General features: G+C 52.8%; 1 long non-coding RNA gene across 1 annotated transcript; it reads right to left on the bottom strand.

Moving 5' to 3' along the window:
• Window positions 1–14: 14 nt before the first annotated feature.
• On the bottom strand, window positions 15–8,109 carry LOC117801832. The gene is made up of 4 exons (XR_004624564.1): window positions 7,686–8,109; window positions 1,831–1,970; window positions 1,671–1,747; window positions 15–770 (listed from the first exon to the last, which is right to left on the bottom strand). It is a non-coding gene; the product is annotated as an uncharacterized LOC117801832 (long non-coding RNA).
• Between the last annotated feature and the right edge of the window lie 530 nt (window positions 8,110–8,639).

Below are 8,639 nucleotides of genomic sequence, written 5' to 3'. Positions count from 1 at the left end.
AAAGAGAATGATCTGGCCCCAAATGTCAGCACTGTTGAAGGGGAAAGATGCTGGGCTGGGACAATCCACGGGGGCAGGTGGTTGCCAAGTGCCAGGGCTGGGTCTGGAAGCCTCCTACCCAAGTCAGGGCACAGCTGTCCTACACTCAGGCTCCCAGGGCTACCCCAGCTCACTCAGTAGAAGCCAAAGTTCTCCCAACACAGGGCTTGCGTATCTGCCTATGTCTCATCCATGATCATCAGTCACCTGAACCTGACTTTGTCCCCTACGTTCTGTCCTCCCTGCAAATAAAAATCTGGGATGCCCCGTTACATTTGCATTTCAGAAGGACTATACTATTTTAGCATAAGTACAAGTACGTCCCATGCCATATCTAGGATATACTGAGGCTTAAACAATCATTTGTTGTTTATTTGACATTCCAGTTTAACTGGATGTCCTGCATTTCACCTGGCGATCTGATTCCTCAAGCAACTAGAAGGCTCTCAGCACAAATCAGGCCACCTCGGCCCACTGGGTCCCCATGGCACTCACCCTGGCCTACAAGGCTCTGCATGGTCAGGAATGAAGGAGTGACTTCCCCGATGCCACACCATTCTTATTCTTCTCCCACTTCTCAGATTTTTGGTGTCTGCTTTCTTCAAAGCCGCATCATCCATGCCTCTTCTTTCAGAGAGCCTTCCACCCCTACCAGGCAGCACCTCTCACCCTCCTCTACCAGGTACTGAAACATGCCTGAACTTCAAGGGTCATCTCTGCAGACAATAGATCTAAATAATAACAAAAATAATGAGGACAATAACACCACAGCAAGGACTAGCTCCACTCATACCACACATCTTCCTCCTGGGCACCTAGGCTGGACTACATTTCCCAGCATCCCTTGCAGTCAGGTGTGGCCATGTGATTGATCTGACCAATGGCAAGTAAGACGATCATGGCCAATGGCCGTGTGACGGATCTGGCCAAGTGATGTAAGTCACTTCAGGCCAGATCCATTAGAAAGCGGCCACAGGAATCTTGTCCTCTCTTTCCCTTTTTGCCAGCTGTTTGGAGAGGACTATTTGAAGGGGAGCCGCTCAGGAAACTTGATCTATGCAATTTTTGCAAAGACAAGGAATAAAACTTTATTAAATAAACAATATCCGCTGAAATTGACAATTACTTCTTTCAGCCCTTGGTCTACCCTAGGATTTCTCCAGCTCTGCGCATTGACATTTGGGGTCGATATTTCTTTTATGAGGGACAATCCTGCCCATTGTAGGATGTGGAACAGCATCTCCTGCTTTTACCCACTAGATGCCAGTAGCATCCCCCAAGTTGTGACAACAGAAATTTCTCCAGATGCTACCAAGAATCCCTTGGGCGGGCAGAATCACCCTCAGTTGAGAGCCTCTACTCTTATCACACAAGTAGCTACATTTATGGAGGCCTTTGGACATTTTAGGGACATGGACTCAACACGGCCACAACTAAACCTGTCAGCTCGCCTTCTGCCCACCGGTACCCCACCTGTTCTGTCTTCAGCTCCCCATGTCAATGAAGACCCCACCTAAGCCTTTCGTTCTCCCAAGCTCTGTTTGTTTTGCTTCCTAAGTAACTGCTTAGCCTGTCCACTTCTCTCCATCTCCCCTGCCACCACCTGAATCCAGGCCATCACCAATGCTTACCTGGATGATTGTTGTACCGGCTTCCCAAGTGGCTCTGCTCTCACCCCTGCCCCCTTAGTCCATTGTCCACACAGCAGCTGGAAAGAGAGTGCGATTACAGGCTTGACTGGCTGGAGAAGCCCCTCCCAAGAAGCCCCACCCACATGCCTCTCGGCGCCACCTGGGCTTCTTGGATGTCCTCGCAACATGGCAGCTGGCTTCCGCTGGAGCAGGTGACCCAAGAGAGAGCAGGGAGGGGACGGTGACTTTCATGACCTAGTCTCTGAGGTGTTCGACACAATTACTCCTGCCATATTTTGTCTGTAAGAAACAAGTCACTCTGTTCAGCCCAAACTCACAACCTGGAGAGCAAGAGTCACATGCTCTATGGACTGAGACAGCCAGGCACCCCTTGTGGGTGTATTTTTTTTTTTTAAAGAGTTTATTTATTTGAGAGAGAGAGAGCAAGCACAAGCAGGGGGAGCTGCAGAGGGAGAGAGAGAAGCAGGCTCCCTATTGAGCAGAGAGCCGGCGTGGGACTCGATCCCAGGGCCCCAGGATCATGACCTGAGACAAAAGCAGGCGCTTAACTGACTGAGCCCCCCAGGCGCCCCATGGGTATATTTGTTAAAACCACATTCCCTGATTCCTTGACGAATCCCATTGGATCCACCTTTAATATCCTTCTAGACTCTTATTCTTTCCATTATCACCAGGCTGGTCCCACAGCACGAGTGTCCACGGATAGATGAGCTGATAAACAAATGTGGTCCATCCACGTGACGGAATATCACTCAGCCTTAGAAAGGAAGGAAATCCTGATACGCACTACAACATAAATGAACCTCGAGGATGTTACGCTAAGTGAAATAGGCTGATCTCAAAAGGACAATTCCTGTCCGCTACTTCTAGGAGGTCCCTAGAGGCTTCCATCCCATCCACAGAAACAGACAGTAGATGGTAGGTGCCAGGGATGGGGAGTCAGTGTTTCATGGGGACGGAGTCTCAGTTTTGCAAGATGAGAATGTTCTGGAAAGAGATGGTGGGGATGGCTGGGCAATCGTGTGAATGCACTCAATGCCACTGAACTGGACTCTTACAAATGGCTGAGATAAATTAAGGTAAGCTTATGTATGTGTATCTTACCACCATTAAAATGTTTTTAATTATAGCAACACCCAAGCCTTATATGGTGCTCACTGTGCCCCCTGCACCAAGCTAAGCCGTGGACTGCTTCTTTAATCCTCCCCATCATCTGTGAGTCAGGACATGAATGCCCCATCTCACAGACGAGCCAACAGAGGCTCAGAGAAGTGCAGGGGTGCCCAGGCTCGCAAAGCCAGGATGAGATCCCCTAACCACCCTCGGTAGTGCCTCTCTGGGCACCACAGAGACTCTTATTTTTACTGCTTCGGCTAAAGAGGGAGGGACCCGTCTCAGAGACGCAGAGCTGAGGCAGGTGACATGGCCAGCCTGGGCTCCCAGTGCGTGGCCAAGCTGAGGTGGGGACCGGGGGTGTGGGGGGCTGTCTGAGCCTGTCCTTGGGGTTGTGGGTTTGAGTCCTCATTATCACCATGCGTTCCTGGAAAGCTTACATGGAATTATGGAAGCGGTCAGGATTCGTGTACCTCAGAAGGGCTGGAGGTCCAAAATACAGGCTCTCTGGACCTCAGTTTTCTCATAAATAATTATGAGAAATAATTATTATACTTAGAATAATGTGATTAATAATAATAGCTGTCATTGTTATAAAATATTACTATTATTCACCTTGGCACAACTCTGGTCCCACCCACTCCGTGCCAGGAGTACCCCCAGTCAGAACAACCAAAAATGTCTCCAGATATCCCAAGCGGAGACAGAATCTCTGAGGGTTCTGGGAGCAGAATTGAACCCAAGTGGTAGCCCCTGTCCACATGATAGGGTTGGAGGTCTATGCTGAGTTAGTGTATCTGATAGTAAATGCTAATGAGATTCCCAGCTCTGCTATTTATATGCTGTGTGACCTTGGGCAAGTCACTGGTGTCTCTGAGCCTCAGTAACCCCACCTGTAAAACTCAAATTTATCATTAGTCCCTCCTTCCCCAAGATGCTGGATTAAACAGCCTACGTCTATAAATGCATCAGCCAAAGTAAGCGCTTACTCCATAGGCACTGCTGTTACCACAGGTGGGGGCTTCTGGAAGATTCTGACTCGCAATAGCAGGCCCCTGCACCCTCCCCACTGGTTGCCTCCCCTCTGGGTCCCAGATTCAGGAGGCCACACAGGCGGGCGTTGGGAACACTTCCTGTGCGGTGGCCTGTGGTGCCCACTGGGACAGGTGGGCCAACGGGAGAACACAGCTGGGACCACCCCACTTCCTGCCCTGGGGGAGGCACCTCTCACGTTCCTGTGCCCCTACCCCAAAAATAACACCTCCCCCCAGGAACCAAAGCCACCGCACCAGCTGCAGCCTCCAACTCAGGGAACATAGGACAGGCGGGGCCCAGCAGCTGCCACCACCACGCCTGCCCCGCTGGGAATGTCCAACCCCCTGCTGCTGCCACCTCCGGCATTCCAATCCCAAGGGGGTGACCTGGCCTCCCCCACGGCCCAGGACACTTGAGCTCTGAGCAGCCAGGGCTGGCTGGGGGGAGGGTGCTCCTTTCGCCCCCTGGGTGACAGGGGACACCCTTCCCGGCTAGAACCCCCAGACCCAAGGTGCCTTCAATCCTCACCTCAAGGGACTGTTTGAAGGGGAAGGGTTTGGTTGCCAGGGCAACAGCCCCCCACCTCTGCCTGGGAACAAAGGGGCAGCCAGGAAAGCCAAGAACGGCGTGTTCTTTCCCCGCCAACGTGACCGGCACATCCTGGCAGCTGGCACTTGGAGGGCCGTGCCCTGAGCTGTTGGGCCCGGCCACCCCGGACAAGGCCACTCAGTGTGGGAGCGCTCAGGGGGTGGCTGTGGCGCTGAGGGATCTAGTTCCTGGTCAACCGGCCCTGGGCCTCGGTCCTTCCGGTACGTTCTGACGAGGAAGTCAGCCTGCTCTGCCTGCAGGACTTCACAGAGAGGCCACGGGGCCTCAGACGTCTGGCTGGAGCTGGACGGGCCAGCAGAGCTGGGGAGACAAAGGCCACGTGGAGCCCTTCCGGCCGCTGGGCCCCCTGACCTGGCATTCTGGGGTGAGGGGTGCCCAGTGGGACCTGCCTGGCCGGGGAGGGGCTGGCCCAGGGGACAGACAGTGGGTCCCAGAGCAGCTCCCCTCCCCCAAGCCCGTACCTCCGTGCAGGGACAGCGGGCAGCTGGCGCCACGAGGGCTGGGAGGGGGGGCGGGGACAGGCCAGGGCCTGCATGTTAAAAGACCCCCGGTTTCCCGCCGTGAGCCAGCCCAAGGAGACAAAACCTTGCCTTCTGGCCCTCGGGCCACCGTTGGTCAGACAGTCCAGCCGCTGGCCGGAGCTGCAGCCGTGGGGAAGACAAAGGCAGGCCTGTGGTGGCCAGGGCAGGGCTGCTAGAAAAACTACAGGACAGACAGGCAGACGAATATTTCTTAGCATAAGTATGTCCCTTACAATATTTGGGACATACTTATGCTAAAACGATACATTGTGTATCTGGAATTCACATTTAACTGGGTATCCTGTATTTCCATGTGATAAATTTGCAACCCTAGGCCACGGGCTCTCAGAGAGACAAAACTAAGCTCATTGACGTCCTCCCACACTTGCTCCTCCGCTGGTCCTAGCCCTGGGGATGGTCCAGGTGTCCTCCATCTCCCTGGGTCCTTCACAGAGGCCCAAGTCAGCCTCACCCCCTGAAGCGTGGCCTGTCCACTCCATGCTGTAGTCTCTCCCATCTACCCCCACCTCCTGCAGGCCTGGTCATGGGCCATCAGGTCCCGCCTGCCCTGCCCTCACCCCTGCCTTTCTCTGCATCCTGAAGTCTCCACCCCTCTTCCCCAGAGACCTAAACAGGGCCTCCCTGCTCTGCATCCGACAGTTGCTCCCCACTGCTCTAACAATAAAGGCCCAAAGCCTCTGCTTGACATTCGAAGCCCCTTCCCCAGCAGGGATCCAAGCAACCCCTACTCCCAGTTCCCAGCCCCCTCTCCCAGAAGGATCCATGGTTCCCCAAAAGCTTCCTGATCTTTCAGGACCCTTGGTACAGACCATCGCCCCCACCTGAGTCAGGTGCCCCCCTCCTCTGCACACAGCCCTTCAGGCCACCCACCTCCCTTGGGGTACAAGCCCAAGTCCTCCCTTAGCCCACCTGCCTTGTCTCCTCCCTCTCTCCCCCTGAATCACTCTGCTCTGGCCACTAGGGCCTTTGCCGTTCTTCCAACACACTGGGCCCAGTGCTGCCCCAGGGCCTTTGCACAGGCTATTCCTGTTGCCTGGAACACACCTCCTCCAGAGAGTCTTTTTCTCTGTTTCACTGCTGTATTCAGCAGATCACACCAGAGGTGTTTAATAAATACCTCTTGAATGAATAATTCATCAAGATGCCTAGAATATCCCCTTGCACCACCCCCTTCCATCTTCCTATGACTTCCGCCATTTCTTTAAGACTTTATCCATAGGGCAGCCCAAGACATCTTTCCAATGCTCCAACCTGCTCTTGCTGGCCCTACTTCAGAACCTCCTGTGGCTCCCTAATGTCCTCAGGGCTCTTAGCCTGGCCCTTGCCAAATGGTCCGATCTCGGCTCTCTTCCCTGACACTCTGCCCGGGCCACGTTCTACCCTCCAGCCTCACTGTGCACCGGCATACTCCAGAGGTTCCCTGCCCGGAATACCTCTCCAGGACCTTCACCTGCCTGACGCTGATTTCTCTCTCATGCCTCAGCTTAGACATTACTTCCTCCCGGAGACTTCCCAGCACCACCCACAACCTGGGCCCAGCTCTCCTCTGGGTCCCCATGCGTGTGCAGCCCCCATCACAGTCCCAATCACCTATATTTTATGCACTCGGTCACCAGAGCCAACTCATTGGTCAGACCCAGGAGACCCATGCCCATGACACTTTTAAGGGCCCATGGAAGTGGTTTGTTTTTAATTTATCTTAAAATCAGAAGAAAACAATGAGTATAATACCAATGCAGTTGTAAAAGATTGTTTGCAGTATTTTTTCACAGAGGGAGGGACCCACAATGGCAAAAGTGCCTTAGGGCTGTGAAAATTGTTTTGTTTTAAGATGCTACTTATTTATTTGAGAGAGAGCGAGTGAGTGAGAGAGAGAACACAAGCGGGAGGGAGGGGCAGAGGGAGAGAGAGAATGAGACTCCCCACTGAGCAGGGAGCCCAGCAAGCCTAAGGCAGCTGCTTAACTGACTGAGCCACCCAGGCACCCCAGGGCTGTGAAAGTCTGAAGGCAGTCCTGTTGGTCCCATGCATGCGTCCTACTGGATTATGAGTGCCTTGAAAGTGGAGTTGGAGGCTGAATCCCCAGGGCTGCCCAGTGTGGGCCTGGTATACAGCAGGTGCTTAATAATTGCTTGTTGCCTGACTGCATATCCAGTGAATCACTGGGTCCTCACGGCCAGGTGGCCTGGCTCACAATAATAGGAGATACTCAATAACAGGATGGAGGGTTGGAAGGTGGGAAGGGTCAGAGGGTAGATGGGGATGGGGGGAGGAACACCTGGGCCAGGAGGAGACCAATCTGGGACCAGCAGCGCCACCTTGTGTTACAATGCCAGTCTGTCTCTTCTTTGCCTAGGCTCAGTGGGAAACAACTGGGGAGTTTTCAGAGCCCTTCCACTGGAAAGTGTGCAATGGAAGAGGAGGAAGAAGGGCAGGAGAGAGGAGGAAAAGAAAGGGGAGGTGGGGAGGAGGAGGGACGGAGGGGGAAGGAGGAGACAGCGAGGAGGCAGGGTGCGGAGGAGGAGGGTACAATGAGATCTCAAACAAGCTCAGGCTGTCCATTTCTGGCTGTGTGACCTGGGGCCCGTTAATCACCCCAGCAGCCCTCAGCTTCCTCACCCAGAAAGCGGGGACATTAAAAATGAGGCCTCTGAATAATGTAATAAAATATCTCAGAAAACAATATGTTTCTTACCTCCCACACTGGGAATCCTGGACAGGTGCTGCCCTCAAGGAGCTCACCAAGGCTGGGAGGTGACAGTTTTCCAGGGACACGGCTGGGGCAGAAAAAGGGATCTGAGTTTGGAGGTAGAGTTGCCAGAGTTAGCAAAAACAATACAATAAAATAAAATAATAAAATAAAATAAAATAAAATAAAATAAAATAAAATAAAATAAAATAAATAGGATCCCCAGCTCAATTTGAATTTCAGGTCAACAGGAATAATTTTTGAATAGACGTATATCCCAGATACCACATGGAATATACTTATACCCCCCAAATGTATTCCTCATTGATCCGAAATTCAAACTGAAATGGGTATCCTCTGTTTAGTCTGGCAGCCTTCAACTTGGGGGAGACTGAAGAAGAAGGCTGAAATATTTCCAGGAGGAGGCCGCTGTGGGGTTGAAAAGGAAGTGCTAAGGGCCGGTGGGGCAGCGCCCTTTCCTTCCCCTCCCCCACCAAGTGCACATGCGCAATGGCAAACGCCCTTGATTGCACTCACAGGGAACTGGAGGTGGGGGTTGAGTGCCACACTAGGAAGGATGGTGAGCATGGCTGTTCTCCTTTTGTTGAAAAGATGTGGGGCAAAATCACCAGGACTTTATTTTGCAAATCAGAATTACGTTACATCTCCTCGACCAGGAATATTTTGGCCATGTTCCAGCACTGAAGGCCACTTAGAAGCTCAAGGCCACCAGACATTTCTCCCAGTGACTTTGGAGCTGCGTGACCTTCGACAACTCACTTAGCCTCTCTGAGCTCTATACATCCAAGAACTCACTCCACTCCAGCCACATCAACTCCCTGGCTGCATCTCCAACTTACCAACCATGGTCTGCCTCAGGGCCTTTGAACATGCTCCTTTCCTAGCTCTCTACATGGCTCTCCCCTCTCCTCCCTCACTTCTGCATTCAAATGCCAATCT

The sequence above is a fragment of the Ailuropoda melanoleuca genome, chromosome 4, assembly GCF_002007445.2.
Source record: "Ailuropoda melanoleuca isolate Jingjing chromosome 4, ASM200744v2, whole genome shotgun sequence".
NCBI classification, from domain to species: Eukaryota; Metazoa; Chordata; class Mammalia; order Carnivora; family Ursidae; genus Ailuropoda; species Ailuropoda melanoleuca.
Note: the sequence above shows the minus strand (reverse complement) of the source record. Positions and strands in the feature narration are given on the sequence as shown.